At 41.0% G+C, this 10655-nt stretch overlaps 1 long non-coding RNA gene across 1 annotated transcript; it reads right to left on the bottom strand.

Annotated features, from left to right (window-relative positions):
- Positions 1–3791: 3791 nt before the first annotated feature.
- On the bottom strand, positions 3792–8956 carry LOC133804427 (uncharacterized). The gene is made up of 4 exons (XR_009878465.1): positions 8488–8956; positions 8322–8393; positions 4236–4294; positions 3792–4089 (listed from the first exon to the last, which is right to left on the bottom strand). It is a non-coding gene; the product is annotated as an uncharacterized LOC133804427 (long non-coding RNA).
- Between the last annotated feature and the right edge of the window lie 1699 nt (positions 8957–10655).

Raw genomic sequence — 10655 nt, forward strand, 5'->3', positions numbered from 1 at the left:
CCTTCATGGAAATGCTGTAGCATTCCCTGGCAGCGAGCTGATCACCATGGATAGTGCAGATTCCTGTCGAAGTAGGGAATTTCATCGCGAGGTGGCGAATGGACGTGACGGCCTCGAAGGCTATGAGCGTAGGTCGCCCCAAAATGGCGTTGTAGGCAGCGGAGCAGTCAATGACCACGAACTCGAGGAGCTTGGAGATTGTCCGAGATCCTTCGCCTAGGGTGATCACCAGCTCGATCGTCCCTATCGTTGCTGAACCTTCTCCCGAAAAACCATACAACATCACGGAGGTCGCCTTCAGCTCGGCGACAGTCAAACCCATCTTCTCTAAGGTGGATCGGATTAGGAGGTTCACCGAACTCCCGTTGTCTATCAGTATCCGCCTCACTCTCTGGTTGGCGAGCTGGACTGTTACGACCAGAGGGTCATTGTGAGGGAACTAGACATGGCCCGCATCTTCCTCTATAAAAATGATTGGTTGCTTCTCCAATCGCTGCTGCTTCGGAATGAACTCCACTCCATTATGAGCCTTTAGTTCGTTCACGTATCTCTTCTGGGCGCCTCTGCTCGTGCCGGCCATGTGTGGACCTCCAAAGATGGTGGATATCTCTCCTCCTACCACAGGAGGAGGAACATCCTGGTCTACTCGAGACCCGGGCTGACTGGCCGGGATTTCCGAAGCAGGTCGACTTGCTGGGACCCTGTTCCGTGCGTATTGAGCCAAAGGGCCAGCTCGAATGAGAGTCTCGATCTCATCTTTCAAATGCCTACAATCGTCGGTGTTGTGGCCGACATCGTTGTGAAAGCGGCAAAACTTGGAGGCGTCTCTCTTCCCCTTGTGGTGCTTTAATGGCTCCGGCCTTTTCTAAGGGACTCGAGCAGAGTTAGCTAGGAAGATATTCTCCCTAGACTGGGTGATCTCGGTATAAGTCGCGAAGACAGGCTTAAACTTGTCTATGGACTTATTCTTCTTTTGGCCATGCTGGTTGCCCTCACCATTACCCTTTCTTTTGCCTCCACTGAGCTGGTTGTTCTGTGTGACATTCTGGGTCGCTGCCACGACCTCCGTCCCCACTCCAGCGGGCTGTTCGGGGACATGGCTGGTTCCCGCAGCTGAGGCTTCGGCTTCCTCCAAGTTTATCCATTCTTGGGCCCTGTTAAGGAATTCGTTAACCGAGCTGACTCCCTTCCTTTGTATATCCTTCCAGAGATCTCCTCCGACGAGGATTCCAGTTCTCATGGCCATGAGTTTGGAGCTATCATCTGCGTCTCTGGCCCGAGCAGCGACGTTCGCAAATCTGCTCAAGTAGGCCTTCAGAGTCTCACCGGGCTGCTGTCTTACGTTAGCCAGGGAGTCGGCCTGAACACGGGCGGCCTGGGAGGCTCGAAATGCCCTTTTGAAATCTGCTGAGAAAGTCTTCCAGGAGTTGATTGACTGTCTTTTACTTTGCTTGAACCACTGCCTGGTAGGTCCAGTCAGTGTGGAAGGGAAGATTAAACATCTCAGCTCGGGGCCAATGTTGTGGGCCATCATCAGGGTGTTGAACATCCCTAGATGGTCCGATGGGTCTCTGTCCCCATTGAACTTTGACAAGTGAGGCATACGGAAACCAGATGGGTACGCCGTTGCTGCTATGCTGGGGGCGAAGAGTTCCATCTCGTCCCCCGAATCATATTCGTCTTTTTCTTTTTCTGATAGGAGCTTCCTCATCAGTTCCTCCATTTGGGTCAAGCGTTTGAGGGTTTGGTCTTGCTGTCCTTGGTTATTCCGGGGCTGTTCAACAGCTCCGAATCCATTGTACATATTTGGTGGGTTATTTGGGACATTCCCCCCGTTACGTACTTCGGACAGAGCCCCCCTTGAGCGAGCATGGCCATCTCCTCCTGCTTGTTCCCCTCTATGAGAGTTGAGGCGATCTCACAGGTCGCCTCCCTGGGTGGTTTGATGACTTTGCGCCGAACTCAGACGCTGGCGCAGGTCTCCCCCAGAGAGATCACTCCGGCGACTACCAGTCCAATGGCTCCTGCTAGATAGGCTTGTAGTCCGCCTCTGGTGCTGAGGATCTGGGCTTTCCCTCGGTGCCCTGCTATGCCGGGAAGGTCCTGCCGATGGCGAATTTCTCCTACTACTCCCATAGGCTGGGATGTCTCGGACGGGCCGAGGAGGAGACGGGTATCTGATTGGAGAAGGAGGATGCCTGACTGGGGAGGCTATCCTAGTTCCGTCAGGACGGATCAAGTTTGGTGGGGGCCTTTTGGCCCTGCCAACCTGCTAGTCCCGCGCCTGGCGATCTGGACGAGGCGCCGGATGGTTGCTGGGAACGGGCTAATGTTGTGAGCCAGCTCCAGATCTCCTTCGAGAATTTCCTCGAGCTCTTCTGGGCATCCTCGAGGATGGTTGGGAGCTAGGAGTCGACGTCCTGACCGAACGGCTGTATTGCTGTTGTTCGGCTCTAGGCATTCCTCTGGAATCTGCCTCTCGATGGTGTGATGAAGGGATGGAGTTGGGCGTCAGAAGTCTGTCTGAGCGGCTACGCCTGGACCGATTATCCCGGCGAGACTTAGAAGCCTCACCTTGCCTTTCTCCGACGTTAGCGTCGGTTGTGAGAGGGGGTAGTCGGGCCAGCATATCCTTGATTTGTTGGCTAGCTGTTGCTAACTGGCTCCTCAGCTGAGCGTTCTCCATCTCCACCGTCGTGTAATAACACGGGTTTGGATTAGGCGGTTGAGGTGTCGAACTACCAGTATCATCTTGGCCCGCCGGCTGTTTTCCGGGCCGCTGCTGGACTTCAGGACCTTGTTCGCCAGGGATGGCAGTATGATGAACCTCCTGCCCATCATGTTGCTCTGCCTCATTACCGTGCCTGGATCGAGTTGTCACCATAGTTGGATGTTTGCAACAACACTAATCGAATTTGCTCTCAATGGAAGCACCAAACTGTTGACGCGGTTCTTCGCCAACAGGTAATTAAGAAAAGGAGAGAAAGGGATTAGTGCTTAAAGTTGAACCGAAACAGATATATGATCTTAGGAAAATGAAATGGCTACTCAAGGCACGTTTTTTTTAAGTGGTTCGAAGGTTAAAATCCTTCTACTCCACTAGTCAATATTATTGCTATATTCTGGGTATACGATTACAGGGTATTTCTTACAAGAGAGGATCCAACCTTTTTTAACTCCCAGGGTCTCCATATTTATAGGAGAAGGCACTTAGGAGTTGGTAAGAAGGTCAACCCGTGACCTTCTTACCTATCATATCAACTCTGTGACATTCATGATTAATTCCTAAACCTGACACATAAGTGTGGTCAAATAAATTGGTAAGGAGATAATGGGCCGCACGGCCCAACCCAATTGTGGGTGTCTGAATACGCACGTTCCTACTGCGTGTCCGAGAAGTCAGGGATATATCAGACACGTGATGTCTGATATATGCACGTTTACCTTGTGTGGCTGACTTTATAAAGGATCAGAGCCTTCACCCCCAGCTCGTACTACGGGCTGGATGCTTGACTCGACCTTCGATCTTCAGAGCCCGGACTCTGTCATTAAGCAACCAGAGGCGACTCCTTAGATTACCTCGAGCTAAGGAGGTATGATCTTACGACCCAGCTCCGGTTGCGGGGGCGTCCACGAGATAACCATGATTAGTCCCATAGCTCAGCTCGCTAATCAGCCCGTGGGAAAAACAGGGCGTACAACTACATAACATGAATTTAGAATAATCAAGTAATCAACAATACAAGTATAGTATAAGTCTATTACCTTTAAATAAGTATCTCATACTTCATCACTTGCTGTAACAATATTTGTTTGAGGATCCCATCCCATACCAGTTTGTTCCAAAAGATGAGAAAATTCTCGATGTGCCTTTCTCAACCAATTGAATTTGGATTTCAATTGAGGCATTTTATATCTCTTTCCAAAAGAATTAAATATGTCATTTTCTATTTTTAGCCATCCTTTTTTGTCCAAGGTTGTTGTTTGTAATCCTTTTTTGGCCTCTTCATATAGAAGACTAATAAAATATGATTCAATAGCCTCAGGCCAAGAAGCATGATCGTCAATGTCTACATTCTTCGCATCCATCTAATCATAATTTTAACTATCACAATCTATGTCTTCATAAATAATGCTTATTTAAAATTTATTAGCCTAAGTTTTCAAAATCGAACATTCAAATCAAAGAATTCCAAGATGTAAAGAAAGTAGAGAGAGTGAGAAAAAGAGCTCACCTCAGATGTTGCAGACTGAGAACAAAGGAACTATAATGGTTCACTACCAAGCTTGTTCTCTGCATTACAACATACAACCATTAAAAAAGTCAATTTTACCATAAATATTTAATAAATAAATAATTATGCAAATAAGATTTTCTTTGTGTTGCAATCAAAATCTTGGCACAAACTAATACAAGTCCAAGAGTTGAGTTAGCTCACAATCAATGAATCTGACTAATATATAAATATATATATATATATATAAATCCAGATGATTGATGGACATATATATATAATATCAAGAAAGTTATACTACAAGTTTAAGCAAAGTATGCACTCATCAAGTTCTCTCACAACAAAACAAAGTATGATTTGATGTTATAAACTTATGATTAGCAAAACTTTTCTATATTGCACAAGGCCTAATGATTTAAAGCATTGATTATATGAAGTCTAATAAATAATTTGACAAATAGAAGAATAAGCATTGCATTCACAAATACCAAACATACATATGTTGATATCAACTACCAAAAATGCATTCAAAAGACAACAAATTAAACAAAACCAATCAAGTGTGTGTACTAAAGTATATATACACACATCAAAAGCATCAAACTCACAAATGACTAACATAGAAAACTCCCTCTAACTCGAATTCAGGATTTTGACTCAAATTCAATACCCAAAATTACTCTTTTATCCTTGGTGATTATCTCATGATATATTTATTCCAATTAATGTCTTTATATTTGGAAGAAACTAGCTAGTTCATCAATCTTCACATATAATAGCATTGTGCCTAATAAAGTATATATACACACACATATACCTACATTCTAAGGCTCTATTTGTGATTACATTTATCACTTTAATCTATACAACGATTTAATTAGTTCAAAACTATATATAAGACATATCTTATTTATTATAATAGATACCATATGATGAAATTGATCAATTTGGACCCTTTTTTCGCTTGATTAATCCAACCCCATTTGACCAAATATAGAGTTTAAATTAATTTAATGTATTGTGGATCTAACCTTATTTAGTAATCATTTACAAGCTTCAATGTAATGCCCCGGGTTCCCTATTATGGTTAACGGCCGGGATAGTAGGCCGGGAGGGCCATAATTGCTTAATTACGCCATTAAATGTGTTTATGCATGTTTATGAGAATTATATTATAATATAATGTTAGTTGTATGGATATCGATGTTATGTGTTGAGACCACATTATGATGTGGGTTTGCTCGAGCTATTCGACATGAGACGATCGTAGAATATTGATTAGCGGTTTAGTCACAACAGGTTTAAGTGTCGGGACTTGGGTTGAGTCTCGGGGTGATTTTGATGATTAGAGCGTTACCGGGGGATAAAGGGTAACGGGATGTGAATTATTGGTGTTTGAGATTATTGAGAATAGCGGGAATTTGAGAGCGTTAATTATGATTAACGAGATGGGAAGAAAGTACCAAAAATGCCCTTGGGAGCCTTTAGAAAGTATTAATTGACCTAGGGGTAAAATGGTCATTTCACCCCTAGGATAGATATAACTCTTGGTGACTGAAGAAAGTGATGGAAAACAGAGTATACTTTAGAGTTCTCCCGTACCTTCTTCTCCTCACTGATCTTTGTGGTTTTTGAACCAATTTTGAGGATTCAAGCTTAGGAAGCAAGCCTTGGGAGTTTGGGAGTGTGTTCCACCATTGAAGACCATCACAAGCCAAGCTTTGGGTAAGTTTCTAACCATGGTTTCTCTGGTTTGCTCTGTTTTGGTTTTGTTTTGCAGCTGAGTTTCCTAGGATGAATTCATGGTTTTTGTTGGGAGTTTTGGCTAGGGTTCCCATGCTTGTGATGTTTGGGGTGTGTTAGGATGGTTTTTGGGTTTATTTGGCATCAATAATAGGCTTTGGAAGCTTGGGAATCGAGTTAGAATCGAGGAAGTTGAAGAAGGTCGGTTCAGGGGTGTTTGGGCCTGGAGGTAGCGCTACAGCACCCACCCTAGGGCGCTATAGCGCTCCTCAGGAGGCTTTCTGGCGCTTGGGAGGTTCTGTGTAGAGCGCTGTGGCGCTAGGGGTTGAGCGCTGTAGCGCTACCCTGTTCCTTCCAAACCCCGTTTTGAGTGTTTTTAAGGGTTTTTGACTTGGGGTTTCAATCCTTTAGGCCCGGGATCGAATCTACTCACCGTGTGGGCATGTTTCGAGGTCCCGAGGGTGGTGCTTAGGTTAAGACCCTATTATTGTGGATTCTCATTAATGGAAGTTATAATTGGTTGTGATTAGGTAACCGCTAAGGAACTAAAAGATCGATCGTTCTCTGGGGTCGTCTTTATCATACTTCTCGCTCGAACCTAAGGTAAGAAAACAGTGTATGAATACAGTTGCACCCTGTACAGGTATATGACATGCATGGTTTGATATTGAAGCATGTTGGTTGATATACGTGAACGTGGATTGCATATTAAATGCTAGTGGATGCTGATTACCTGTTTGAGACACTGACTAGTCAGGGACCGACTCTAAAGTCGATGATCACGCATTGAATGGCTCTATGGCATTAATGTGGGACCGGCCCTAAGGTCGATGAACTTATAAGCGCTTGCCTGGTCTACGACCAGAAGACTATAGCCAAGGTATATGACCCCGGTGACCGTTTGTCACGTGGCTAAGGGACGTTGTCCATAGTTTCGACCCTAGAGTCGTGAGGAAGGTTATGTTGGTGACCAACCACCATGCACCTGTCCTGAACATGCTTATGAAAGAGATCACCTATCAGTTAAGCCCTGGTGACCCTATCGTCACATGGCTAGAGGGAGCGATGCTCATTATTGTGAATTTTGGCTAATGTCACCTATTTGTTGGACTGATAGTCTTGAACGGTTATTATGATCGTTGTTGATATTATATCATGTTTTATTATGTTTTCTTGCTGGGCCTTGGCTCATGGGTGCTATGTGGTGCAGGTAAAGGAAAGGAAAAGCTTGGCCAGCCTTGAGTGCAGAGCTTGGGCCGATGTGATGTACATACAGGGCCGCTTGACCGCCACGGTCAAGGAGTTCTCAGAGGGACTAGGGGTTTACCCTATTTTTGCCGCTTAGGCCGGCGGGGATTGTAAATTTGGAACTGTAGCGACTCTTTTGTATTACGAACTACTTGTAAACATTTTGAAAGGCTCATGAGCAGTTTATTTACTTAATGAAATGTACCCTTCCCTTTTTACTGGTTTTCTACCTTAACCTGATAATCACATTTAGATCACGTTTTTAACCAAAGGACTCGGGTAGCGGGTCAAATTTCCAGTTCACCGTAACTGTTCTGGGGTAACCAGAGCGTTACATTCAAGACCCTCCTCAACCATAATTCATGTATAGCTACATAATATACACACAATAACCTTTGAGTCTCAATGATGATATGTGACTATTGACCATACATTTCATGGTGGGTATATATCTATTTCTTTTTTCTATTATTTTTAGCTTAGACATTTCATCTGACTGGAACAAGCAATGGAAGAAATAATATTATAGAAGCAACTTCCTCATATATAGGGGCAATTTGTTCAATGCCTGTTGAGCTTGCTTTTAAGGCAAGAAGCTGGCATCCACTGAATATGCCAACACCAAATTAAAGGAAATTTTTTTTTGGCTAAAATAACTATTTTTAATCGGTGTACACCATTATTCCCATTTACAGAGAAAAATGATTTCATAAAAACTTTTTTTACATGTTAACATTGCAAAGGCCATATTTAGTCAATACTATGGATTTTTGGGTTTTTCAAATGTCTAAACTCATCTATTCATCATAACACACATTTATATATAAGAATATCATACATGTTTACTCAGATTTTAAGATTTAGACACCTTAGAAGTCACAACTCAAACCTGGAAAAAAAAAATTGTTCTTTATCCTAAGCTATGAAATATTTTGTTCCTCCTCACATCCCTTTGAGTTTCTAACCATACACATACATCATCAAGTACTACAAAAAGATTATAACAGATTAAAATACTCAAACTCTCAAAGCAATAATACATAAACTCAACCCTTAAACTCAAACTTTCCATAACTTAAAATGATATCTTAATACCTTTATTTATTGTGTTTAAACTTTGTGGATGGTGTTCCTTAAGCTCTTGATATCTTCCAAACCTTGTGTGCCCTTCAAAACATACCCAAGCATAGACAAATAATATTAATCCATTATCTTTCTTAAGAAGAACAATCATCAAATCACACAAACTCTAAAAACTTACTTCCTTCTTTACCTTCAGCCTAGCTTGTACGTGCAAGTCCCCCCCTTCTTTTTTTCAGAATGTAATTGATTACTCCTTATCCCATTTCTCTCCCTCTTTCTTTCTCATCCCACTAATACCCCTCATTAGTTAGTCATGTGAAACCTTAACCCCTAGCTGGCTTATCTATCTAATATAATCATCTAATAAAACTAGCCACCTGCCACTCTGAAAGGAAAACAATTGATTAAAAGAATATTAAACTCAGTTGAGTAATTTACAGTAATTGATTTGAGTTTTCTATAAACAGTGATCGACTCCATGTTTGAGAAGAAGAAAAAGAACTCAAAATAATCAGATTTAAATTCAAAACCATCATAAACAATCAACAAAATAAGACAGAGAGTGCTAAAGAAAAAATTTCAAATAGAGAGCTTCTGTGACTAAACTGATGATAATAGATAAGAAGACAGAGAGATTTCTACTGGAAACAATACTTTCAAAAACTATATTTGTTGTGAAAATTGATTTGATTAAAATGTGCAAGTGTACACAGTCACAAAACAAGTAATAAAGTAGTAAGTATTTAAGATCGTCTCCACAGGGATTGTAAATTAAAACTAAATGCAAAAATTAATTACTAAACAATTACACTAGTAAATAAATTGAATTTCTTTGATTTTCCAAATTAACCAAATAAAAAGAAATTAAAATTACTTAAAGTAAACTGAACAAGAACCTTGAGAGAAATATATGAGTTTTAAAATGGACTTGAATCATTGAATCCCCCTATATTATTTTTCCTGAACACATTGCGAACGTGTTGTTGCAGCAATTTTCTAGCAAAACTCCCAGGATAACAAAAAGTTCATTTAACACGCATAAAACTTTCCCAAATCTTATGACCTTAATTCTTCTATCTAATTAAACATATTCCTATGCAAAATCAGATTTAAGAACGCAATCACAGTTCAATTCTCAAATGTTACACAGGGTAATTAACATATCCCTATATTAATTACTAATATAACCTAACCTAGATTATGACTTGTGTCATCCAAGTTTTTCCTATTACATTCAACCTTTCCAGTATTAAATATAATTAAAATAACTTGCCATTGCTGGCCAAACAACAACAAGAAATTGAATTGAGCACACTTGAATGATCAAGGGAGATTTTACTAAAATAAAGTGTAAGAAAGTGATAGATTATAACATAGGGTTCATCAACAATTCAAGCCACTAAGAAATTAGTTCATGGCTGAATTCATCAACATTAATTCACAATCAAAACAGCCCATAATATTCAGATTTATAATCCAACTCAGAAATTAATAAAATAAAGATGAGTAAAAGAAGAAATAACAAATCCAAAATGATGCTTGAGCTTTCTATGCTTGTTCTCCTTCTTCCTTGTTGGTATTTCAGCTTGTCTCTCTATTTTTTCTGGTTTTCTTTTTGCCAAAAATGGCTGCTGGTTCAATATTACGGCTGGAGCATTCTTTTGGGTATATTAGGTTTTCTCTTCTCCTCCAAAAGTACCATAATGCCCCTCTTTTTCCCCCAAAACATAGTCTTCCTTCTCTTTTGTCCTTTTCTCCAATGTGCTGATTATTTCCTTCTGCCATTGCCACATCAGCCGAAATATAAGCTTGCCTTTTGACTGCCACGTGTTCCATGCTCCAAAATATACCTGATCACAATGCTTCAGTTTTGCTGCAGCAATCCTGAATATTCAGCCATCAACACATAAATTCATCACAATAGATTCATATGCTAGCTCATTCCTTTGTGCACATATCTATCCATGAAATCATTATCTTTAACCTAAAAGCTATTAAAAACTAAAAATAATTACACTTAATTAAAATAATGAAAACATCAAAGATAGCTACAAAAACTAAAAATAAACTAACATCACCCATGATTTTTTTCACAATTATAAGTTCAAAAGCATATGAAATAACTCTTTATTCCAGAGTTATCAATATTCAAAGGCAAATCTTCAAGATCAAGCATTCAAACCAAAAAATTTCAAATATGTAAATGAGGGCAGAGAGAGAGAAAAAAAAAGAAAAAGAGATATGGCTCACCTGAGATTTTGCAGAGAGAAGCAACAATGGTGTGGTGGTGTGGCTGTGGTATGGTCAGCAGCTACAAAAAATATGGGATACGAATGTGGAGAGAGT

This window comes from Humulus lupulus, chromosome X (assembly GCF_963169125.1).
Source record: "Humulus lupulus chromosome X, drHumLupu1.1, whole genome shotgun sequence".
In the NCBI taxonomy this organism is placed as follows: domain Eukaryota; kingdom Viridiplantae; phylum Streptophyta; class Magnoliopsida; order Rosales; family Cannabaceae; genus Humulus; species Humulus lupulus.